Source organism: Macaca thibetana, chromosome 8 (genome assembly GCF_024542745.1).
Source record: "Macaca thibetana thibetana isolate TM-01 chromosome 8, ASM2454274v1, whole genome shotgun sequence".
Lineage (NCBI taxonomy): Eukaryota > Metazoa > Chordata > Mammalia > Primates > Cercopithecidae > Macaca > Macaca thibetana.
In genome coordinates, this window is record NC_065585.1 from 17,645,229 (window position 1) to 17,671,966 (window position 26,738).

General features: G+C 40.9%; 1 long non-coding RNA gene across 1 annotated transcript in view; it reads left to right on the top strand.

The window, feature by feature from the left end:
- Nucleotides 1–911: 911 nt before the first annotated feature.
- Nucleotides 912–26,738, top strand: part of LOC126961835 (uncharacterized) — a 118,683-nt gene continuing 92,856 nt past the window's right edge. The window contains exon 1 of the long non-coding RNA XR_007728440.1: nt 912–1,479. This is a non-coding gene — a long non-coding RNA (uncharacterized LOC126961835). The remainder of the gene's footprint in view (nt 1,480–26,738) is intronic.

The window sequence follows — 26,738 nt, forward strand, 5'->3', positions numbered from 1 at the left end:
TTACCCCGCTTATTGCCAGCAGTAATTACCTTTTTATAAAAAATTTGATGATGTGTGCACTATCTGTTTACCCCAGGTAAGATCCTTGATGGCAGAAACACAAGTTTCTTCACTGCTGTGGCCACATGGTCTCACACTCAGTGAATGACTAGATCAATGGGGGTAATATCTATGATAATCTTACAGTGCTTGAAATTCTCTTTCCTTCACATTCTTCTATTTGGATATTATAATGATGAGAAAGAGTGCTGTAGAGTCAATCAGCAGGCTGAGAGCTTATGATTTTTTACTTATTGATGTAGGATTCAAATATATTGTTTTTAAATCTTGAAATAACATTTGTGCAGCCCATTTTTATGTGAGCTCCCCAAGTTACTCAGTTAGGGAAAATTTACCTTCATGGGACTTGTTCTTTCTCCACATTTCTGGATCATTGGAAATGCTTATGAGGTGGAAAAAAGGCAAAGTCAACGGGTCAATACTTATTGAGTAGTGAATCTGCAGATTTACATAGCAATGCAAAAAGTCCCACTGTGTCTGGTTCTCGGAGAGTATGTACTAACACTATAAAACTCACAGGCAGTAGAGAGAAATCCACAGAGGTGTGAGTGGAAAGAGAGAGAACTACAGTTTGAATCCAGTGGAGATGCAGGTTCTAAATTTAGTGGATAAAGGAAACAGGGCATATGATCAAAATTATCCTTGGAATTTCTAACTGGGACTGTAAATCATCATAGAATGCGTATTTTTGTTCATATAATCCTTTTACAGTGATTTACTATTAAATATATGTGGTTTTTAAAATAAATAACAAGTGATGTAAAAATCAATGTCCTTAAATGCTAGACTTGTGTGCAGTTACTTACATATTACTTTATTGGTAATATAAGTAAAGTAAGTGGTTACTGTGATAGGCGGAGGCAGCAGCAGTCCCTGTTTCCCATCTTACACATTTTCAGAATAGATACTCCCTTGGTAGAATCATGGGCTGACACTATCACACTATAAAATTTTCTCTGGTTCTGTCTCTTCCCCTCTGGAACACACATGGATGATTCTTGTTACTTAATGCACACATTAAATAACTGTATACGCCATGAACTGGAGGCCTTGTGTTTTGAGCGAAAAGCTTTGGATTTGAGTTTGTGTTTTCAAACACACTTCTAAGGTAGAAATTGTCAAGAGCTTTCCCAAACTCTCTTTTTAATCCTCCTGAGCTCACCATCTCTAGGATTCTCTTTCAATTGGACAGCCATGCAGTTGAGCTTGGCCAATAAAACATGAGTGGAGGGTGTGACTCAAAACCTGCCATGTTCAAGCCTACATACTCTTTCCCTCTTCCAGCTTTGTGCTGATGAACATGGCCACCTTGAAAGGTGTATTGAATATGGCACAGCCAGAAAATGCAAGGAGTCTTCTTCTCTGGATCACCACTTGAAAAGAGCCACTTGCTGCTCACAAACCCTACTTTGGACTGAGGTAGGTAAAAAAAAATTAATGTATCTTTACTTAAAATCACTGAGATATGGGGGTTTATTTGTTATAGAAACAAGCATTGCTTTAACTAATGCACTATTTGTATGACCTTGCACAAGCTACTTAAGCTTTCTGTGTCTTAGTCATTGTTCCTCCCACCGTGGGGCCCCTCCCAACATAACCAGCTCATACATTTAAAAGAAGCAATTGAGGAAAGTTCCATGAAGAGACTATATGCAAAGATGTGGGCAAAACTAAGGGAAACTCACAAGGGAGGGCAAAGCATCCCAGGGTTAGTGGCAGCAGAGACCCATTTTCACTCTAAGCCTAGGACTCAGGGCACAGGGAGGAGGCATTTACTGAAGCCTGGGGAGATGCTAGAGCTGCAAGAAAGAGCTTTCTGAAGGGAGCTGCAACTTTCAAAGGCAGTCAATTTAAGCTCTGACAGGAAGGAATTTAAAGTAATAAAACGTCAGATGCCATTCTTCTACCTTCCAGTCTTCCTGCCGATAGATCTCATTGACTAAACCCAACTAGAAGCCAGAAGGCAAGGAGCTCATTTATGTAGTTTATACAAGTCATATTCCTAGGGTGTGGGCCAGGTACAGAAGGGTAGAGAAATGACAAACAAGGGACAAACAAGGAATTTCAAGCACAGTTTTTTAACCCACAAATTGCAGTTCTTAGCTTCTACTTTATGGAGGCTGCTTGGAGTTATGGGCCTCGATATACAAAACACCTAATAAGGAAACCAGAAGACAATGAGTTCCGAATAAAATACAGCTTTTAATATTCCTCTTGCCATCTGCTATGAAACCACTGTCCATTGATTTTTTTTTAAACTTTTTTCTACTGATTATTTTTTGTGTTTGTGTGTTGGTTTGTTTTAATCTCCCAGCTAACTGTTAATGCCAGGAGTTAAATTCCAGAATGAATTTAACACTGGTGCTTCCTGGAGACTGGCATCTTTATTTCTCCGTGATTTGTGTTTGTCTATAGGTGGGGCTTGAGAAAATATCTAGTTTCAGAGTCTTTGGAGGATTCTTCCTTCTTAGCTTCAGTCACTCATTGTTATTTTCAGGGTCATGTTGCCAGGAACTTCTCCCTGCTGCAGACAAGAGCCATGTCTAAACCACTCTGCTTCTGCCTGCCTGAATTTCGCTACTTCATATTTTATGCCTGCTTTGGGGTTATAGGATAGCATTACCTTATCATGAATGGGAGGAGTGGGTCTTTCCCAGTAAGTGATGAGAGACTGGCATCCTTGTGAGGCAGGCTTGGTGTAATAAAGAGGATCCAGGGTTCTAATCCCTCCTCTGCCTTTTACTTAGAGTGTGACCTTGAGAAATTCCTTCTCTTTCTTTGAGACTTAGATTCCTCGTCTATAACATGGAAGGCTCACTGTGCCTGTCTTCCTGGGTAGATGTAGGGAGACAATAAAATACATATGCATAGAAGTCCAGGCATTTCCCTTGACACATGGCAGACATTCAGAAATTCTTATAGAAAAATAAAAAAATTCTAAGGTCCAATGGAGATCCTGACATTTTGATTATACTAGAGCTAAAAATGAAGCTGATAAGGTGCCCCAGGTCCAAAAAAGTTCAGTCCTCCTAGGCAATAAAGTGTCCTTCTTATTCTAATTGATGCCCTTTTCATTTTAAGTGTGACTGAAACATTTTTCTAGGGTAAATTGAGTTCACAGATGTCAAGTCTATTCCTTGTGATTCCTCAGTAGTAAGACGGGAGGATAAAAAAAAAATCACATAGAAACATACCTTTTGCATAGAGCAATGTAAAAAACACACATCCAAAGATGCAAATGCCAAGAACAGAAGAGCCTCAATTTCTGGGAATCCTTTGGCTGGATTCTGTTACTTTTTCTATTTTTCCATGTGCGACATACGGCACCCTCCTTTTTCTGAGTATTTCTGGAATAACTTGTCATTTGGGGAGTCTGGAATCCAGAATTACTTGGGTTAGAGCAGAACAGTCTCGAGTCTAAACTCCAGCCCTCCCTTTGACTTTGGGGAGTTACTTGACAAACCTTTTGCACCTATGAAATAAACATCATAATGTCATCTCAGAGTTTGCTTAAAGATTAGAAAAATAATGTAAATAAAGTCCTTAATAGACGTGCTTAAGAAAGTTCATTAGTGGTATCAATTATTGTTGGAAAGGCACAATTATCACATTATTTTTGATCTAGGAAAAAGTCTAAGGCAATGTAATCCATTGCTTTCACTTCATGTCTAAAGAAACTGAGGCGTAGGATGGGGACTTAGGACTAATCAAAGGCCACCCTATTAGTTTGTAGAACCCAGGTTTCTTGATCTCCACTGGGATTTCCTAGCTGTAGAAACACCATTTTATATAAAAGTGTCACCAATGAGCAAATAGCAGAAAGCCAAGTCATAAATAAATTTATGACAGTCTTCTAACTTAGATGCCATCTGCAGAAAACTAGAAATTTGGGCAAGTCTCCTGACTACCACTGGTATGCCTAATCATTAATCCCTGTTGGGTTTCTGAATGCCCTGGAGATTTTGTTGTCATTCGATACATCAATCAGAAAATGAGTCTCAGTTTTTGGCGATGCAGTTTCATAGAAAATTTGGAAAGATGTGATTATTACCCTCTATTTCATGTCCTTCCAAGGAGCTGGCTCGGGGTAAATAGGTGCACATCTTTGAATCAAGAGTCATGGATAGGTGCATTATTACTGAGCAGACTTAAGTTCCTAATGTTCACTATGAATAATGAGTCTAATGTGAAATCTTGATGCATTTAAGGTAGGTATGATGTTCTTTTAAAAATGAATTATCCAGGGCCAGGCGTGGTGGTTCATGCCTATAATTCCAACACTTTTGGAGGTCAAGGCAGGCAGATCACCTGAGGTCAGTGGTTCAAGACCAGCCTGACCAACATGGTGAAACCCCATCTCTACTAAAGATACAAAAATTAGCCGGGTGTGGTGGTGGGCACCTGTAATCCCAGCTACTCAGGAGGCTGAGGCAGGAGAATTACTTGAACCTGGGAGGCAGAGGTTGCAGTGAGTCGAGATCACGCCACTGTACTCCAGCCTGAGCTACAAAGCAAGACACCACCTCAAAAAAAAGAAAAAAAATTATCCAGGCCAGGTGCAGTGGCTCATGCCTGTAATCCCAGTACTTTGGGAGGCTCAGGCAGGAGGATCACTTGAGCTCAGGAGTCTGAGATATGGCAAAACCCCTGTCTCTACCAAATGGTAGATATGGGCAAAACCCCATCTCTACCAAAAATACAAAAATTAGCCAGTCTCATAACCTGGTCTCAAAATAAATAAGTAAATAAGTAAAATTTTTAAAAATTAAACAATGAATTATCTGTATCATGGAGAATGATTAATGCTCACATTTTTGTGGAATATGCAAGGGAATGGTGAGGGACTGTGACTGTGCCTTTAGTGGTCAAAAGAGGTTCTGTACCAGGACAAATAGGATGTCTTGAAGAAAAACTACAGCTACCATCAAGTAGAACTCTAGGAGAAGGTAAAAAGGAGGGAAAAAACAAGTATTTATTGAATACCTACTATGTGCCACACATTTTACCACACTTTAAAAATTATCACTCGATTATGTTACTTTTCATTGAAAGCTCTTTGACTGTATGGCTCTGTGTGTCATATTCTCACTAGTAATGAACACAGTGCCTGAAGCATCATTAAATGTTTGTTGAACGAATGTGTTAGGAACTCTTCAAAAGTAATCTCTTTAACTCATAGTCACCTGTGCATTGGCAATTATTATCTTCACTTTGTAGATAAGAACACCAAGATTTGGAAATGTTGAATAATGTGTCCACTGTGTCAGTGGCCAATCTGAAATTCCAGTGTAGGCACCATGATTCCTGGATGGATATTAATATCTAGGGATATTACATACCATGCTGTTAGACTCTTCATGGGAGTCATCTACTTGTGTTCTGTGCTATGGAATGGTGTGTCCTTCTCTTTGATTCTTAATTCCTGCAGATTGTGGGGAAATGGTTCTACCATTGACAACCAAAGGCAAAAGGGGTGCAACCAAAGAAGCTCCCTGACCTAATTCTTTATAGTTAGTGGCAAGTGTGGTGTGGTGAGGGGAAATAGCACTCTATGAAGATTTAATAGTGCAAATTCCACCTTCCTGACAACACCTTTCTTCAGCACTGGATGGGTGTATTAGTTGTTTATCATTGTGTAATAGATCACCTCAAAACTTAATAGCTTAAAAACAACACATTAGCTCACAGTTTTGTACAACAGCCATTATGGAGTGGCTTAACTGGGTATTCTGGATAAGGGTATTTCATGAGGTTGTGGTCAAGATGAGAGCAGGGGATGTTGTCATCTGGAAGCCTCACAGGGACTGGAGGATCCACTTTCCAAAATGGCTCACTTACCTGGCTGTTGGCAAAGGCCCCAGTTTCTTGTTGGCTGTTGGTAGGAGGCCTCAGTTGCTCACCATGTGGGCCTTTCCATAAAGCTGCTTGAGTGTCCTCACAACATGTCAGCTGGACTCCCCCAGAGAGAATGATCTAAGAAAGAGAGAGCAGGGAAGAAGCCACTGTTCTTTATTACCTAGTCTCTCAAATTGCACACTTTTACTTTTACCATATTTTATTCATTAGAAGTGAGTCACATTCTGTGGGAGGGTAATTAGCCTTCACCATTTGGCAGGAGGAGTATCAAATAATTGGTGGGCATATTGTAAAGCTATCATAATGGTTCTGGTAGGCCATATTTTTGCCTCTGCCACTCAATATTTGATCTCCATTTCTTACAGGTATTGTGAAAAGAGAAGGGGCTTTAGAATAAGACAGGCAAATGTTAAACATTGAGTAAATTTTTAATGTCCTTACCCCTTGTTTCTCAAGCATAAAATGAGAATGATTATATCAAATCTTCACAGTTTTGCAGGATGGGTTGCAGGTAATAAAGTCCTAGTGCAATGTCTGGCACAAGGTAAGTGTTTAGGCAGTGGGCTCCTTTCTGTTACATAATGTGGCAACCCTCTTCTCCCCCCTCCACCTCTCAAATATGTGTCTGAGTCAGAACACCAAAGTCACAGACACACAGGTAGAAAACAATTCCTGATTCTATTCTGTTTCCATCATGCCATGCTGCCAGCTTCTGCATGGGGCCATCTTTACTTCTGTGGCAAGGAATATAGTTACTTGTTACAGAAATTAGATTCCAGAATTGGGATATGAGTTGGAAAGGGAACTTAAATGTTCTCCTTCAGTCTTGCTTAAATTCTCATGCTCATTTGCATATGAGATATGAGTTTACATCTAGATTCTCCCACTTGTTATTCTGCCAACCTTGAGTCGCCTTTCTCAGGGTAATAACTTGCCACTCAATTCTGTTGTGAGGTTTAAGTCAAGTAAGATGTGTGTAATTTTCTCCCTAAAGAGTAGCTATTATTTATTGTTTATCATATTTATCATTAACTTCTGTTCCTTAGACCTGACTAAAATATTTCTAATGTCATCTGAAAAGATTGCATTATATTGGGTGGTGTGTGTGTGTGTGTATATATATGTGTATATATATATATACATATGGCACCTTTTTTTTAAGAAGCACAAAATATGGTTTGGCCAGTTACTTAGATTATTTATTTCTCACAAAATGAAGTAAAGTCCATATTTTCTCATTTAGCAGAAAAGTGAAATAGAAGGTTAATAGGTTGGCCTAAGCCTCACAGCTGGTAAGTATAGCCACCTAGATTTGAACCATGGAAATCATTTGAGATGATGCTCTGCTTTATTTAATCTGTTCAGACAATGGCATTGTGGTCTCATGGGGAGACAGGGTAGATTTTGTGACCTGAATGTCTACTTGTTTGACTATGTAGTACAACTAAAAATTGTGAATCCACTAAATAAGTCTTTGTGTTTAATTTAGTTTAGTGCAATAATAATTTCCAGGGATATTACAAGCCAGGCACTGGAATAGATAATGAGGTACAGCTAGGTGAAGGGGGCAGGATGGAAATGCTGAGGTACAAAAGGGTCATAAAGCCCATTGTAATGTTCCATTTTTGTCTCTAGATAATGACAAGCAGACAGTAACACACTGGTAGCAAACATTGAAGACTGGTGGCCCAGGGGCTCTGATGTTGATGAAATTCCTGATGAAATTGAGTTTTATAATTATACAGTTGACCTGCTTGAAAGAAAGATATCACAGTAGAACAATTTCCTTGGTTCTGCCATTTCATTTATCACCATTGTTTGTCTTTGTTGTCAGTATTAACATCAATTATTAATCTTAATGCTCATTTTCCTTCCTAGGCTTCTTTCCTGTCTGACATGTGGAATCTCTTGCTATTAAATTGAGAGGCAGGTGGAAACATTAGTCCTTCTTACGTCATTGGTCATTGTTTCTTCTGAACCAAGAGTTTTTTTCAGTGGGGGCAGCACAATTGGAAAAATCTATTCCAAGTGGCATAAAGACTGGTTTCTTTGCTCTGTACAAAGCATCCCAGTATCACTTAAGTAGCTATTTCTCTGAGGTTGGACTTCAACTAGAACCATGACGGTGGGATGCAGAGAAACTGGCAAATAGGTTAAATCTAAAGCAGGTAGAAATCACAACACTTGGGATGGCAGAAACAGCTAGGTGCCTCCCAAGATCTGCTCTCCCTTTCTGTCTCAGTAACCTAAACTCATTTTATATAGGATAGCAGGCCATCCAGCTAAAAGACTGTATTTTCTAGTCTTCTATGGCACTAAGTTTTGGCCAATGAGAATTAGCAAAAATACAATGTGCAACTTTTGGGAAGGCTGCTTAAAGGAAGCTGAGTTAACAGGAACTCTCCCTTCCTCAGGCCATTGCCTTTTTCCTTCTAGCCTGCAACACGGATGTGATGGTAGCACTCCCAGAAGCCATCTTGAACTGTAAGTCAACATTAGGCAGAAGCTGCAAGTGAGATGGTGAGGCAGAATGAAGAAGCTTGGACCCCTGATGACCATTATATCATGCTCAGACTTCCCACCTCTGATCTTCTATTATGAGAGAGATATTTATATACCCAAGTTATTTAGATCATTGACATTTTTAGAGCTTCTGTTACATGAAGCTGGTTCTCACCATAAAAAAGCTGGAAGTGACTAGGTGGGGTAGAAAGGGGTTGGGAATGTTGAGAAAGAGAAAAAAAATCAAAGCAGACTCTCGGGTGATTTGGGTGGTGGTCCGATTCACTGAGAGTAATACACAAAAGGAAAAAACAAGGTTAGAAGAGAATTAACACAGTTTTGGAAATGTTAAGGTAGAAGGAGCTGCAGGACATTTAGGAGTGGGAGTCTTACAGGCAGCTGGATATATGTGTTAGGTGCTATGATTAAATATTAAGGAAAGAGATAGAGGTTTGGCCATAACTATCATGTGTGTGATATGTAAAGCTATTGTAGTGGATTAGATTACCCAAGAAGACTTAGATGGTGTTGAAACTTAACATAGAGAAGCTGGGTGAGCTTACTGTGGGACAACTGAGGGTGGTATACATCTCGGTAAGCATATAATTATGATTCCAGTCAGGATGTGGTAAATACACCATTAATGATCCACTTAATTATTTGTCCCCTAGGTAGTCCTATTTTGTTAGGATGGCAAATAAGCAAAATTTTAAGTAATTAGTTTCTCTCTTTCCAAGGGATCTAAGGCAGAGACTACTGCCAAACAGAGGCACAAATCACCAAGAGATAACTAGCATTGCCCCAGTAAATTGACAGAATTTCAGCCACATCAAAGCTTTGTGATGTCTGAACCTATGTGTTCTAATCATAGGCATGTAAGTTATTTCCAGAGGAGTTGTGTGTTATTGAAATGGACTAATGAATTTTCCCTAACATCTTCAAGGAATAATAAAGTAGCGGACGAAGCACGGATCTAGAAATTAGTTAAGACTGAGTATGTTTGTTGTAACGGTCTCTATCTATGCTATCCCACCTTAACCATCTCAGTCCCATTTTCTCATAGGAAAATGAAGTAATGTCTCCACTTCATGGTTCTACTGTGAGAAATGTGGGATGATATATTTTAAGTATTGGAATAGTACCTGGCACATCAGACACCCATAATTCCTCATCTCATTTGGTTAACAAAAGGCTAAAGCCCCAGGAATCTGGGGTTCATTTTATAGATGCTTTCAGTTTGAAGATTCTATTATCATAGGGTTTTCTTGACCAGAAGAGAAAGAACTTTAATGAAAAATTTTAAAAAGGAATGAAATGGGGGTAGGGCTGGCATACTGCACAGCTCCATGGGATGCCATTTACATTGTATTGATGCAAACAGCTGCCTTGGAATTGGGCAGTGTGCACTCTGTATAACTGTATGCAGTGACCCTGTTTGGAAGCTACCTCTTAAAATGTTCTTAATAATAATGTTTGTTATCTTTTAAAATAAGAAAAGGTATGCCACCATGGGTTTTGTCTTTTGTTGTCTTTAGTTGAGGCGGGACTTCTCAAGGCCTCTTAAGACCCTCACTTTCCCTACTCTCTGACGCACACTTAGTACTTTCCCTTTGCTAATTTTTGCTTTCTCTCTCTCTTTTTTTTTTTTTTTTGCACATGCTACTCCCTTCTTCTGGCATTCTCTCCTAATTTGGCTTTCTTGTGTATATCTTTTTTTTTTTTTTTTTTTTTTTTTTAAGAATCAGCTCAAATGTTGTTCTTCTGGTTGTCTTCCCTGCCAGCTCTGGGTAATATTAAGTGTTCCCTCTCTGTAGTGTCATGATGTCATGGCTGTATCTTTGCCATTGCCCTTGTCTTAAAACTCATGCTCCTCAGCCTGTTCTAGGAGGCTCAATACAGTGATTATTTCTTCAGTTGTGACTCTAGTCACTTTCCTCCCATGGTCCACCCAGAGTCAACACACTCTGTTCATACTGACTTTGGGCTTAATTTGAGCTAGGAAGAGACCTTCTTGCCATGGACTGGGGCCTATTTCTGGAGAAGAGCATGTGTAATCCTGCTCGTGGGTATATAGTATGAACACCCCTTCTTAGCCATGTTATATGCTTCATGTTTTAAAACCTCTGGACTTGTGATATCAAGTTGCCACATGTGGCTATTTAAATTTAAGTTAATTAAAATTAAATAAAAATTTAAAATTCAGTTCCTCAGTTGCACGAGCACCACATTTCAATTGCTCAGTAGTCACATGTTGCTGCTGGTTACCATATTGGAAAACACAGATATAGTAAATGTCCATCAGTGCAGAAAGTCCTTCTTTTTTTGAAACAGGGTCTTGCTCTGTCACGGAGGCTGTAGTGCAGTGGTACGATCCCTTTTCACTACAACCTCTGCCTCACCGGCTCAAGCAATTCTCATCCCTCAGCTTCCTGAGTAGATAGGACTACAGGTGTGTGCCGCCGTGCCCAGCTAATTTTTGTATTTTTAGTAGAGACAAGATTTCATCATGTTGGCCAGGCTGGGCTCAAACTCCTGGCCTCAAGTGATCTGTCCTCCTCAGCCTCTCAGAGTTCTGGGATTACAGGTATGAACTACTGTACTCAGTCAGCGTGGAAAGTTCTATTAGACAGTGCTGCACTGGACTTTTCAAATTTTTGAGAGAAAAGGTACCTTTTTTCTCTTGTTACTCAAAATGTTGTCCCAGGACCAGCAGCAGCTCTATCCACTGGTTGCTTTTACAAAACTGCAGAATCTCACACCTACCAAGTCAGAACTACTGAGTCAGAACCTGCACTGTAACAAGATCCTCAGATGATTTGCACCTGAAGGATTCATGTTCTTGAAAGTCATACATTACTGCCTTAAGGATCACTAATTTCAGCTACCTCTCTCCAGATAGTTTCAAGGTTTTCAACTACGCCTGCAAATTGAAAGCTCCTGAAGGGCCTTAAAAAGTGTGGATATTTGATTTTGCCCTCAGAGTTTGTGATATAATTGGCTTGAAGCATAGTTTTAGTACTGGGAACTTGAAAATCTTCCCAGGTGATTCTAATGTGCAGCCAGGCTTGCGAACCACTGCTTTAGAAACAAGACAGAAAGGTTCGGAGAAGGAAAGTGATGGATACAGATCACTAGTAATAGCCTCCCTTATTTCCTAACTCAGAGTCTAGTGCTCATTCTGCCACATCATACAGTCTAACCCTCAGTGGCCTGAATTCTAGAGAAGCACTCTGGACTGATCAAAAAATTTCCCCTATCTTTCTCCACTTGAAGCAATCACTCTGATATCCCTAGTGGAGCTAACTCAGGGACTGCATTGTAATTGCTTGTTAATGTCAAACTGGTAGCTGATGGATTTGCCATCTGCACAAGCCTGCCTTTAATGGCCAATGCTGGGTGTGCAGGGCTTGCAACTCTTCTGGTGGAGATCAATACTCTATTATGGAAGCAACCGGCTGGCAGACACCATGGGGGCCTCACCTTTTGCCTTTAGGTGCACTGGCTCTGCGAAGAATTCCAGTCAGAGTTGTGAAGGTTGTGGGTGAGGGAGCCACTAATGAGCCCAGCAGAGCCCCACAGTGCCACTGCGGCAAGTCTGCATGCAGGGGGACAGCAGCGCTGGCCATTGCCCTGCACATTAAGACGGCCCGCAGGCCAGGCATGGTGTATCATAGGGACAGGATGCACCTTGTCCCTGTGATGTCCAGTCAGTTACATCTTCCACTGCAGTCAGCCTCAAACGTGCCCTATAAGAAACTGCTGGAAAAGCAAAAGAAAAGAGAATTCACAGACACTATCCATTCCCTCTGCCCACCCTCCTTTTCTCTCTCTGAATTGTCTTCACTGCAGGTAAAGTGGAGCAGAGGGCAGAAAAGCAGCATTTATAACAATGATAATAACCAGTAGCCTGTATTTATTGAGAGCATAGAATGTTCCCGGAAGTTGGCTAAGTTCTTTCATTCATTTTATTACTTAATTCTCATAACAACACTATGTTGGAGATAGATTTTACCAAGGAGGAAACTCAGCTTAGAGAAGTTATATGACTTGTTCAAGGTCATACATCTAAGAAGTGATAGAACTAGAATTTGAGCTACATCTGTCACTCAGCAAAGCCCATGCTCTTTACAACCATGTAGTTCAGTTTCCCAAAACACATGCATAAGGCTCTCAGGGCATTACTCATGTGGAGAAGAAAACTGCCAGAAGGACAGCATTTTAATCACTATGCATGTTTCACTGTAGCATTTCCTGTTCTATTTTTAAATGTTAGAATATAATTTATAAACATATATTGCACCAATTTTATAGATGCCACTTGATGATTTTTCTCTTTCAGGTGTATATATATATATATATATATATATATATATCTCCATGCAACCACAACTGAGTCAAAAATATAAAGCATTTCCACCATCCCGGAAGTGTCCTCAATGGTGCTTCCAACTCGGTCTCCACATCGAGAGATAATATAATTTCTATTAACAGAGATTAGTTTGCTTGGTCTTGAATTTCATGTAAATTGAATTATGCAGTATATATCTGTGTCTGGTTTCATTGGCTTAATTTATTTTTAAGATTCACCCATGTTGCAGCATGCCTGAGTAATTTATTCCCTTTTATTGTTGTATACTACTCATTATATGGATACATCACCATTTATTTTCCATCGTCCTGTTGATGAGCCTGTGGGTTGGTTCTCCATTAGAATCAACTGTTCCCTCCCTTCAGGGTAACCTTGGCCAAAGCTCTCAGTTCCTTTCTCTACCTGGCCCTTGATTCCAGGTTCCAGTGAATATTCTCTCCATTTGTCCCTTCTAGCCTTGAGGTATAAATCTATAATGAACCCTAGGGTACTGCAATATTTTTAAGGTTTCCTGAGGTCCTGTTCACAGTGTCTTTTCTTTCCTTTTTTCTTTTTTCTTTCTTTTTCCTCTTTTTATTTTTTTCTGTAAATTCTCATTGGGCAGGACAAGATTTGTATCTAATATGGTGTTACCACGTCCCCAAATCCTAACACTCCTCACCTCTTCTTTCCACCCAGTTGCCAGCAAAGTATCTTGCAGAAGGGAGGGTTACAAAAATGTTGTCTGATAGATGGACTTGCTGAATGAGACATTAGCATTTTATTAAAGTGTCTGAAGCTAAAGCTGATGAGTTTCCTACAAGTAGCTCCTCAGAGAAATCATTGTTTTTAATTTGTTTCTCCCAAGGCAAGCTAAGAAGTAGACCTAGGCCGTTGGCATTCATGGCATGGAATCCAAGGACAAGTTTTCACTGAGCTTTGTGAACTAAGATGAGCAAAGAGATTGCTATGTTTCCTCATCTGGAAAATGAGTAAAATACTACCTGGCCAGCCCCAATCCACAGATGTGTTGTAGAGTAGTAGATGTTAAAGCAAAATTCCCCTTAAATCATAGAGGATCTTGCCATTTATTAGGATTATAAACAAAATTCTGAAATCTGCTATTACAGTTTAATTACCCCAAACACATTCTTTGAGATTCTCAGTGCATGTGTCTACCATCACATCAGCCTGAGAACTGCTGCTGAATAGGTGCAGCTCTTACACAACCCAATGCACATTAACTAGGATGTTATAGAATGTAGGGGCTCTCAGGAAAGCGTTTGAGCTGTGTATCTTCCATTCAGTTCTCTGATGCCATTTCTACTCTCCTCTACCTTGCTCTATTCCCCAGGAGACTGACCTGTATGGACTAAATCAACAGGTTCCCATGTCTCTGATGTCTGCTTGGGTTCAGACAAGGGTGAGCACTAACAGAACACTGAAGGGAGTGGGCAAGTGGAGTTGGGAAGATGACTCACATGCTCCCTCCTTGAAGGGTAAACTTGACCAAAGCTCTCGGCCTCTTTCTCCACCGGGCCCTCTTTGACTCCAGGTTTGAGTAAATATTCTATCCACTTTCCCCTTCTAGCCTTGAGGTATAAATCTATAGTGAACACTGGGGTACTGCAATATTCTTAAGGTTTCCTGGGGTCCTGTCCACACTTGGTAAGTAGTGCCTTTTCTTTTCCTTTCTCTTCCCCTTCCCCTTCCCCTTCCCTCCCCTCCCTTTCCCCCTTTCCTCCCTCCCTCCTTCCCTCCCTTCCTTCCTTCCTTCCTTCCTTCCTTCCTTCCTTCCTTCCTTCCTTCCTCCCTCCCTCCCTCCCTCCCTCCTTCCTCCTTCCTTCCTCCTTCCTTCCTTCCTCCCCTCCTCCTCTCCCCTCCCCTCCCCCCCCCCCCCTCCCTCCCCTTCTCTTCCTTTCCTTTCACTCTGTTGCCCAGGCTAGAGTGCAGTGGTTCCCTTCAAAGTGCCCTAATTTGGGTGTGCTCCTATTGCCTGCTAAGAGCCTGACTGACACATCAGTCTGCCCAGCTTTCCAAAGCCCTGTATCCAAACATATCCAATGATAATCTCCCTCTCCTTCATTTTTCTTATTACCTAGGAGAATCCTATGCAATTTATGAGGAATCCTGAGGTTTATGTTTTATTTTTTTTTTCTATACACCAACTCCAACACTTTTGAACCCAGTTTTTTTCTTCTTTTTTCTAGAATGCTTGAATGCTACACACATAAGACAACTGTTTCTATTTTACTAAAATGCAAAATAAAAGCTGACCATGGAACTGTCCCAAGCTTCTGTTTGGAGATGGCCCACCTAGGTCAGGGCTGGAGTCTCTACAAAGTACTCATCCTGGGTGAGCTGGAATTTAAAATCTTGGCCTCAGGATTGTGACCTTCGTGCTCCAGGATTAGATTAGGCTTTTCTGAGTGGAATGCTACCATTTCAACCATTCTAAGGAGTCAGCGTTGTTATGTGATTAACTGCAGAAATGACTTTCAAGAGCTGGTGTGATCAGTCCAACCCTCTTGTTTAATGACCAAATCACTTTTACTATTTAATTCTGTTCTTCTGGGGTGATTTAAATGATAAAATATCTTAAGAAGGAAGGAAATCTTATTGAACAAATATTTTGACAAAACACTTGTCACAAATAGGTGAGTTTATCCTGGCTTCTTAGGGAAAGGAGGCTTGGAACATATTTAATTGTGTTAAGATAGGCTATTTTGCTTCTTTTCCCTTTCTACTCTATTCCCAATTGTAAATTTGGTCCACAAACCATGCAACTTTTACATTCAAAGTGTACATATTTCACTCTCCTTTTTGTTGCTGGTGGCCTAGGTCAGGATCCTATCATCTCTCATTCTGATCTATAGAAAAACTTTTTAATTAATCTCTCAGCAACCACTGTCTCCCTCCTCTAATTCATCCTCCAGAATGTCACCAAGTATTCTTCTAAACCATAGAAACACTTATGCCACATACCTTTTCAGAAATTATCATTCTAGAGTTTATAATAAATCCCTATATTCCTCAAGGCCCCTGTCCCTGGAATGCTGCTGTCCTAGAAAGAATCTCAGCATTTTTCAGTCATCAAATAGAGGGTGCATCTTTATCCCACAACATCTTATTTTAGGACAGAGGACAACATCACCAGCATAATGGGGTAAGAAACAGTGACATGACGCAATGGTCCTATTCATGGGGTTGCACAGGAGGAAATGGTGCCTAATGGTACTCATGAAATGTTCTCAGAGTTATTTTGCAATTAGGGTAGATGTCGCTCAAGGCTGGATCTGCACAGGGGAAACCTGATCCAAATAAATATTTGATGGGGTGAGGATATTGCCACATAATATCGCTATTTTATGGAAAATATTATCCTGCATTTCATTGATGAGGAAACTGATGTAAAGAGAGGGTACATAATTCATGGTTTTGTGGTCACCCAACCTCTAGTGATCTCAAATGAACTTAGATTCTCACAGGATGGACACAAAGGGGTGAGAGGCAGAGAAGTGTTCTTTGGTTCCATTCCCTGCTTCCCTTAGATCTGCTGCTTGATTTCCATTCCATCTGGCTAGTGCCTATTTTCATGTCAGTTTTATAATGTGTGGATTCTTGGCCCAGCTTAAGAACTGTTGAGCTGTGTGCATGCTGGGCTGGCAGATCCAAGAGAGAGGAACTCTACTCAGATATTTACCCTCCAACTTTGTGCACAGACACAGATGCTTATGGAATGTGGATGGGAAATTCCTGATGGAGACATCCGTGCTGGTTTAAGCCGTCTAATTAGAACCAACATTTAAAGCCACCTGAAGTTCAAAAAGTTCAGACAAAGCTGGTTTCAAGAAATCAGAGATAACATACTTTTTTTCCTAGGCAAAGAAAGGGAAACATTTTCTGTATAACTTCCTGCTCTTATATGGCTTTTTCATTCACCGTATATTGAATGCCTAATGAATGTCTAGCTGAGTTCTGGGGCACAGAGATAAAAATGTCTGTTTTCATGTCACTGAGGAACCTACTAGCAGTCTAGTGAAAAGGACCCAAATGATTGCAATACAGTGTGATTAGCACTATAATTGGTGGGCATACAGGATTTGCTGGAGAACAGAGGAAGCAGGAAGGAGGGGAAGTAGAGTAGCAATTCTGGAGTGGTACTAAGTAGCAATGCTGTGCTGTTGTTATACATGTTCTTGTTTAATCTTCCATCACTGCTGGAGGGACAGTATAATTTTCCCTTGATTCTCAGACAAGTAAAGCAACCTTCCCAGGGTCCCAAACCTAGGATTAAGGGCTTTTACAAAAGTTGCATCTGCAGGGTTCTAAGGCAGTGGTTCTTTTTACCTGGGCTTGCTGGAGGGGCTGCGATCATGCTCTTCACATGTAGGCTGTGTGCTGAAGGGAGACTTGGAATGTACCAGCCTGAGTGAAGGACATTCTAGGCAGCACGAGTCTAAGCCTTGAGAAATCAGAGTCCAGGGATCATGGGATCATGTAAAAATGACCAGCCCTTCTTTATGTCTAAAGAGAGGGTCAGAAAGAAGGGGTGATAGAGGGAACTAGCAATGCAGGTGGTGTCAGCTTTTTATATGCCATAATGTCGTTTATGTGCTAGAAAACAGGCTATCAATTTGGAATTTTCATTTGTTTGCTTTGTGTTAGCAATTTACTTTTTAGACTTTCCTCCTAACATTTAACAAACTGAAGTGTATAATGAATGCCCACAGGCCAATGGGAGCAAGAGAGGCCATACAAGAGGAGAAAGCACCCCAGATTTGGATTCATAGACTAGCCTTGTTTCTTTGATCCACCATTTAAACCTACATAAACTTTAGGCTGTTATTTGACTCCTTTGAGGTTTACTGTCCTCACTTGTGAAGTGGTGGCAATTTTTTAGTCCTACTAATCAAGCCTGCGTATCAAACACCATCATAGATATGGGGTCCTCATGCAAACTCTAATGTATTGGGCAAACACTAGTTTCTCAGCTTTGGGCATAATGGTAGCATATAGAATCAAAGGAGAACTCTTCTTCTTGATTGGATTTCCACCAGGAAAAGAATAAAAATTGCTGTTGTGTCTCATCCTTTTTGTTTTTTCTGCAACTGCTTTGCCAAAGTTTTTCTTCTGTTCCCAGTTGTAAATGGCCTTGTGCATCCTTTGAAAGAAGACCAGGCCAGGGAAGACAAACTGGTTCTGATGTGGAAGAATCACTTGAAATGGAGAGACAGATATGAACTTGTATGTGCCTCTCTTGTCCTATGAAGAAGGTATGAGTATCCTTGGTTCACAGATAAGGAAACTGAGACTCAGCGATGAAGTCATGTGTCTGAGATCACATGGTGAGCAAGTCCTAGAGCCTGAGGCGAGCCTAGGTCTGGCAGGTTCCAATGCCTGTGTTCTTTCCACTCCTTTCTGTTGCCTGCAGCAAAAAAGCTCCTTTGAGCAAATCGATAGGGCTGTCAGCTAAGTTCAAGCCAGGGTTGAGGCGGAAGTTGACACAGGGCTCTGAATGTTCTAGCTAAGACTTTGTGGAGGCTTTTACCAGCCAATCTTCAGAAGAAAACCTCCACCCAGAACCAGATGAGATCAACCTGGGCTGTAATGAACTAACAACTTCCAGAGTGAGAATGCCTCTCTTGTTGGCTCCAGTAGACAGCAGGAAAACAAGTCAGAAATGAGGAACCAGAAAGCCACTGAGAGAAGATTTTGCTACTTGGACCGTTTCCTGGAATATTGCTGTCAAATAAGGAAAAGCCTGATAACGTTTTCAGGTGCATGTGTGTATACAGTTTTAAAGGAAGTGTTATTAAAGAACATCAGATTCAAGACTTATACAAGAAATGCCTTCAGTTTGGCGAGACCATACTTGCAGCCGGGGGGTTCTTTCACTGTTGGAGGTGTCTGCAGGTAGCGCACCTGTCCAGTGGGAATGCTCTGTCAAGATGCAGTAGTGTCATCTGGGCTGATCTTGCCCACGGCTCTCTTCCCAGAGTAGAACTGAGGGGAAGCTGAACACCTGCAGGATATCTTGGGAATGACATTCAAAAAGCTACAGCTGTCCTGGCTGAGCCAGGAGCCTGGCAAGCACTTGGAGCACACATTATTTATGTCAGCAATCTCTGTCAGCGCCACATCTGGGGATAAAGGATCAAACCCCAACAAATTTAATTAAGGCTCATCACGTAGATGAAATTGAGATGCTAGACTAGGCAATTTGTAATGGTTAGAAAATGCCCTTCTAAGCTTCATCTAATGCATTGGCTTCTTGGCATCTCCCAGAGAAAGCTCTCACCAGATACACCCCAGAGAGATGACACCTTTTAGAAGTTCAGGGACCACATAAAGGTTGGTGATGGATGTTTTCCTCAGGGGCGATTATGGCTCTTTAGTCTAATAGCTCTCCTATTCATACCATATTAAGGGCTTAATATGAACTGAAATGGTGCTGCTGGTAGCTTTAAAAGCTGACGTAAACTTAAGGGCTCTTTAGAAAACATAATATCCATGGGAAAATAGATGGCATAAAACCATAAACAAAACACAGCTCACCAATGCATTGATATAGGCCAAACTGGTATTACAGCCTGCTGGGAAAGTGGGCTCATTCCTTGTACATTTGTACATTTTGGGGGTAGGTCAGGAATCAGGAGACACAGAATGCCTTCTTGTTGGGACTTGCTGGTAGAACTTACGTAGGGCATGCCAAACCCTTCCCTTATTAACTATTTGACTCTTCCTACAGGCCCAAACATATTACCTGGGCAGTTGAGAAACGAGAACAGTTGTGGGACAAAGAACACATTGTTAAATTGCAGAGTTGCACAGTTATTGCCTGGAGCGCCAGGTTAAAGGAAACTGAACTGTGGGGTTGGCTGGCACTGTCTGTATACACAGCCCAGTCTAAGGCCCCAATCCTGAGAAACTTGCTGGGTTCCTGCCCTTTGATTCAGAGAAAGCAGCTTTCCAGCTGGGGCCGACTCCCTCCCCCACATAAAATAAAATAAAGTCAATAGCACATAAAAATTCTTTGTACTTTTCTCAGTGCCTTTCATCTGCTGAGCTCAAAGGACGATGAGGGTATTAACTCTGGCTACACCTCTTAGTGGTAGGAGGAGAGTTTATTCGTCCCTCTGTTTTATGGATGGGGAGCTGAGATAGGGAGAGGTTAAGCAATTTGACCAGGGTCACGCAATTGGTCAGAGGTGGAGCTGGAAGGGAAATCAGGTTTTCTAATTCCAAGTCTAGTGCCCCCTGCAGGCTCTATGGAGCGATGCAGCTTCTAAAAAATGCTGGAGGGCTGTGCAAGTGGAATCATGCAATAAGAGCAGGAAAAGAAGCTTGTAATCATTTGGACGACGCCTTCATTTCCCAGATGCGGAGAATGAGGCTGGGAAAGTTGATGGTGATTTTTCCAAATTCAAATAGGTAGTTAATTACAGAGTAGAGTCTAGAATTTTGTCTCTTGACTTCTAGTCCAAGGTGGTTTCCTCTTAGCTCTTGGGGAGTCTCTGTTGATATCTCACTCTTGGTGTCTATACCAGTTTTGTAAACTTTAGCATACCTAGCAATTTAATTGGTGTTCAAGAAATGTCTGATGATCATTTGATAGTCTCATACTAGCTTTCTTCTTCTCTGAATTTGTATTCATTTTTCAGCAATCAGGTCAAGACCCAGAACGTCCAGGAAAGTCCACCTGATCACCTCGGAATTGCTAGAGCCTCTATTATTTGAATCCCACATTTGGCTCTGGAATTAGGGATTATTTCCTACTGTAAGTCTTCTCTGTTCCTCCTCTTTACTATTCAACCCGGCAGGCTACGTTTCTATAACCCTTTGTACCTAACTGTTCCAGCATAAGAAACATTTGGCTATAATCTTTGATGTATTTTTATCTCCTCTCCACAAGACCCTTTATACAAATTGAATCATATAACGTTAAAACACTGATGAGTTGCAAATTTAAACACTTTTTTTTTTAACAAATGAAGGAAAAGAGGGGTGAAGTAATTTTTCCAGGGTTTCATTTCTAGTGAATCACATAGGAGGCAAGCCTTTTAAAATGAAATTTTGTGCTATCTCTTTTGAGGGCATCAAGCATTTTTCACAGCTCTCTCTTCTTCACAGGAACTAGAATGATGGTAATCACTTATGACGTTGTGGTTGGTTTGAAGGGAAGTGGCTCAAAACCCATCCTCTGCCACTATTAGCGATGAACCGTAATTTTTGTTGTATCTGCCTTCTACGTCCACACATGTGGGTGAATGTGTGTGTTCCACACCTCCACAAATCCTTTCATCTAGTCAAATATATCTTTACATTTCTGCTTTTATTGCAAACTATGTATAAAGTACATAAGACAGTGATTATATTTTGGAAGACTTTTCCAACAGCCCCTTTCCCCATGAGATTCTAACATGCCCTCCAAATTCTTTTCTAGTTGAGGATCACTGGGAAGAGTTGTATTACTTCAAGTAACCCTAACTGATATAACAAATAAATTCCATATACATAAAGGCTCACACTTATCAGAAATTTCTTTCTTGCTCAATTTAACAGTTCTGAAGATGGCTGAATATGTTGTTGGGTGATTCTGCTCCATGTGCTCATTGAGGGACCTAGGGCGACAGAACTAAGTCATCCTTAACATCTGCTTCTAAGATTGCTATGCTGATTTTAATCTCAGCTAGCCAAAAGGGCAAAGGGGCTTGAAGAAGCACATGTTGGGAGATTCCAGGGCCAGACCTGGAAGTCCCATGTCTCAAAAGTCACACCACTATATTTTAACTCTAAGGAGATTGGGAAATATAATTCAGGTATGTACCCAGGCAGAGAAGAATAAATTTGTTCAGAGCTCAGATCGCTGATATCATCTCATTATAATGCCTATGTTGGTAGCAACTTTTTTATTCATTCACTTTTTCATTCATTTTTTTTACTAATAAACTTGGCTATTAATTGAGAGGTTATTGTGTGTTAGGCATGATAGTTATGAAACAGGCAAAAGCGGGCAAAGTACTTGCCTTCAGGGAGCTCATGAACAAATACAGAAACAGTCATAATTCAAATACTTACATAAATCAATGTACACTTACATTTCTGCAGGTGCTGGTTTTGAAAGAGAGGCATATGGTATGATGAGAGCTTATAACAAAAGCTTGTGACTTAGCCTGGGTGAGTCAGGGGTGATTTTCCTGAAGATGTGTTTTCTGAACAGAAATCTGAAGAAGAAATAGGAGTTAACCAATTGGTTGAAGGGTGAGAGCCAGGAAAAAAAATTTCATTGCCAGTTCCAAATAAAATTGTGTCTAACACGCAAGACAATTTCTGTACTGAGAAGGGGGATTAGGGATGCTACAAACCCATAATTTAATTTGGTCTGGTGATCATGTAGTCTTGAATGACACCAACTGCCTGTCTTCACTCAACTAGTGGCTTTCGCAGTGACCAGGGTGAGGTTGTTCAGGTGTGGACAGTCCACCTGAGTTAGGAGCAGCTGAGCAATCTACCTGACCAACTACCCGAGCATGATATCAGTGGACCTTCTTCGGTTCAGAGGAGTTCCTGCTTTGGCTACAGCAATAATGCTCAGCTGAGGATAGTTAGGAATCTCTGGTGTACTGAAGGTTAATCAAATATGTTACTGCCTGACCTCAGGCTGTTCTGCTACCTGAATCAATAGAGAAAGTCTTCAGTTTGCTCTTCTTGTGTGTGTGTTTTTGCCATGGTGCTCTGGTTGTGTCAATATTCACTATACTGCCTTGTGTTGTAGCATGTCAGGACAATATCCTACAATAACAGGGTACAGGAAGTCTGGCACAATACAAGGGAAAAGTAAGCATGAGAAAAAGAGGAAGATGCACAAAGTCATTTATTTGCAAGATAATGAGCAGGTTAGACATTTTTATTTTTGGAAGCGGCTTGTTTCCCAGGGCTAACACCCTGCAGGTAGCAGAGCCCCATGTACTGTTTAAAATGAGGTGTGATCCTATCAACACTATAACTTGATATATATGTTTTAACGGCATATCCTGCCAAGAAAGATATTAATGAGCTATTGCACCATTTGTTCTGCTGTTGCTTATACACAAATGCTGAGTCCAAATGAGATTCCTTGGGGGTTTGCGATTAAGGCTGGAAAAGAATTACCCACATAAGCTGATTTTGTGGAGCATGTTCTGTGGTGGGAGTAACAAAGTTTATTTAAAAAGTGCAGTTGGTCAGGCTACCTTTTCTACAGATAGATTTAGTCTCAACTAGTGAAATATTAATGACTCATTTAATTTTCCCAGCTTTCATCTCTCTATGTATGAATTGAGAGCATGTGAGACTTTTGCAGTCTGCTGACCAAAAGTAGATGAGGAGCTCCTTTATAACTGTTGAGTGTGCATAGAAGTTTTGAAGGTGCTGGTCAGGCAGGGTGAGAGCCAAAGGTGTGCCCTTGGCTTCTGAAATCTTGACTTTTAGCTGTCCCCTACCCTTCTTGGTGGTAGACCTAGAAATTTTTTCTCCTCAGAAGCTCTTTTCTAGGCAAGACATGAAATCAGAACCCCCCCAGTTTTTCTTACTTGCAATTTGTTTACACTCACTCAAAATAAAGCAATAATATCCATGAAAAGACAGGTTTGAAAGGCTAGAAACTTAGTACTAACACACATTAAAGCATGCAATTATTACAATTTAAAATATCCTTCTGCACACTATGGTCAAATGCCTCCTGGGGCATGGTGGCCATTCTTTGGGAAACACTGTGCTAAAGGAATCAGCAAAAATGTGTCTGGAATAGTGAAAGTAATTCCTTTTCATAGTTGTAAATATATTTCAGTGGAACATTTGACAACTGAAGTAACTCCATGGCCTCAATTCACTTCTCTCTTTCTTTCCTCCCTCCTTCTTTTTCTTTTTCTGGGCTTTCTTCTCTCTGTCCTCCCCCTTTCACTGATTTCCTTGTAGTTGCCAAGAAGGACACCACATTTATTGTCACCATAGACCTTCAGATTAGTTTCTTGTCTGCTTCTTGAGGGCAGGGACTATGCTTGAGCTATGTGGTATCCTCAGAAGCTGCCGCAATGCCTAGCCCAGGGAAGGACTTCAGAAAGGCTATGCTAGGTGCATAGACACTGTCCCTGAGGTCACAGCACTCTGGACTTAATAGGAGAAATGGACCGTAAGCCAGAAGTGGCGAATGCTGCGATCTGGGCATGCACAGGCTCCAGTGGTGAGACAAATGGGTGAGGAGTGGTCTTGGTGCCTTTAGGAAGGAGACTCGAGATCCATCATGAAGAATGAACAGATGAAAGAGAGAGACATGCAAGGCGAGAAACAGCAGGGAAGCCTGAAAGGGAAGGATGAGTTTAAGGGTTATGAAAACCTTGGTTTTGAAGGTGAAGGTAGGGCTAGGTAGAAAATAAGAACAACAACAACAACAATAATAGCAAATACTTTAGCATAGTTGGCACTTACAGTGTGCCACTTACTATTTTAAGCACTTCATAAGTACTGCTTTCCTTAATCCTCACAACCACCTTGTGAGACTGAGTATTATGAGGATCCCTATTTCATGAGTGAAGAATGGAAATGATACCAGGTTGCCCAGGTAGAATGGCAAAGTTGGTGGGTTCATAGAAGCACTCTGACTTCAGATTCTGTCTTCTTAAGGACCGTGTTTCCTGGATCAGAAAATAAGAGTGGAAAGATAAAAAAAAAAAAGGTAGTGTGTACTGAGAACTAAATATCTAATGGCGCAATTGCAGAGACTGGGGTGTAGGCTGGTGGTGAGAGTAAAATTTCATGATGGGAAAGGTGTCATTGGGTAGGTAGCCACTCACCTTGCTCACTCCTCAGAATAGCTTGGAATGGCAAAGTGGCTTTTTTGCCAGGTGGTGGAGGCAGGTGTCAATCCGCAAACATTCACCAACACTTCTTATGTGCCAATCAGTGAGTTAAGTATACAGAAAAGTATATACGTTCTCCTGCCCTTGAGGCTGACACAATCTTTGCCTTAGAAAGGAAACAGATAAGCAGGCAGTGATTCCTCAAAGTGATACAAGTCATGGTCGTTCCATAAAACCATGGTGGGTGGGGATACAAAAGAGAGAACCTGCTTGGAACATGTGTGTGCACGTGTGTGTCTGTCTTAGGCAAAGCTTCACAGAGGGCACACAAAGAAAGCTGAATCTGGAAGGATGAATGAGAGTTTGATAGAAGAGGAATAGAAGCGTTTCTGGCAAAGAGAACGTTGTGAGAGAAAGCAGTGTTGTAAGAGGGCAGGAAGTGTTTGGGAAAGAGAAGTTTAGTTTGGCTGTGTGTCCAGAATGATGGTTGGCACATAGTGGATGCTTCATGGTTTTGAATGAATGAGTGAAAAGATAAATGAATGGCATCAGTGGTAGAGGAGGTTAAGGGGGGTTATTGATGAAGGTCCTGGTAGGCATGGCCATAGAGAGTGGTCTTTATTTTGTAGGCAATGGGAGCCCATTGTGTTTTCTGAACAAAGAAAAAAATATAATCAGATTTATGGATTAGAAAACACATTCTTGCAGATGTTTTGAGGGCAGAATTGAAGTGGTGAACTTTGCAATGGTCTAAGTAAAAGAGGCAGTGGGCATCAAGAGGAGAGAAAAGATTTGAAACATACTTGTGGGGAAGAATATAAAGGACAGCAGGGAAGACAGAGGGTGAGGAGGGGTGGAAGTCACAAACATTGGTTGTAAACCATGGCCCAAAGCATTTGACACTTGACCCAATGTCTTACATATGGACCCATGGGAAACAAAGTCTTCCACTGGGCTTATTCTGTGTCATCTGTCACCAATTATCCATCAAACAGGAAGCCTTAATTGGAAATGAAGATTTAGAAAAGGGGCAAAGTCAGTATTGACAAAATACCAAGAAATTGGCAGCATGTGTGTGTGTGTGTGTGTGTGTTCATGTGTGTGTTTCAGGTTGGAACACTTAAGAAATGTATTTTGGCAGAAGTGGAGGAACAAGGAGTCTGGGGAAATAAAGCTCTTTTTTTTACCAGAACTTACTCAGTGCTGGAGTTCATTTATAGGAAAGTGAAGTTCCTATGGAGAGAACAGGGGCCTCTTTCTCAGAGGTCTTGCTCCATCCAGCTTGCTGGGTTTTGGCAGTAGGTGGAGAAGGGCTAATACTGGGAAGGGGAGCATTTGTGGGATCAGAGGCATCACTATTGATTAAACGTGGTCCATTGCTCTCATATTTTTACTATCCCCATGTGTCCTTCCTTTCAAACTGGCAGCTACAAGCAGCAAAAGGAAATTGGAGCCTGTGTGATTTTTGCCTCACTGGTTTGAGCTTTGACTTTATTTATGCCTTTAATTTTCCATTTAGCAGATAATTGTTGCTTTGCATTCTGTTTCATGAAATGTCCTGGAGTTGAAATTAGATTCTGCCGTTGGACGTGCATCTCTGATTCCTGTTGACAGCCCCCATGATATCATCCTTTAAGCTGAGCTCTTTTCAAAGCAGACCAAGCTTCCATGCATGGAGTTTCTCACTCTCCTCTTTCTTTTCCATTTCTGGGCTTCTTTGGAACCACTGCAAACGGTTCACCAGTCCCTTCCAGTCTTGATCCTTTAACACCTGGCTAAATCTTCAAGCAGTCAGCCACAAGGAAGACTGTTCTAGAGGAGAAGAAACATGGGCTTTGGGGTGGCCACCTTGCTCTGCCACTTGAGTGTGAAGTGACATTGGAAAATTACTTAACCATTATGGCCTCTGTAAAATGGGAATAAAAAGCAGCTTATTCTAAAGATCATTGCAGTTATTTAAAATATGATGCCTAAATAATGAAAACATGCCTAGAACCTCATGTACAGTTAGTAAATATTAACTATTGTCAATTTTATAACTTTTTGATTTATAAGGGCTTCAAACAAAGGAGAGGGCATTGGGGGCTTAGTATTTTCATGTAACATTTCTTGGAGATTGCTTTTCTGCAAAC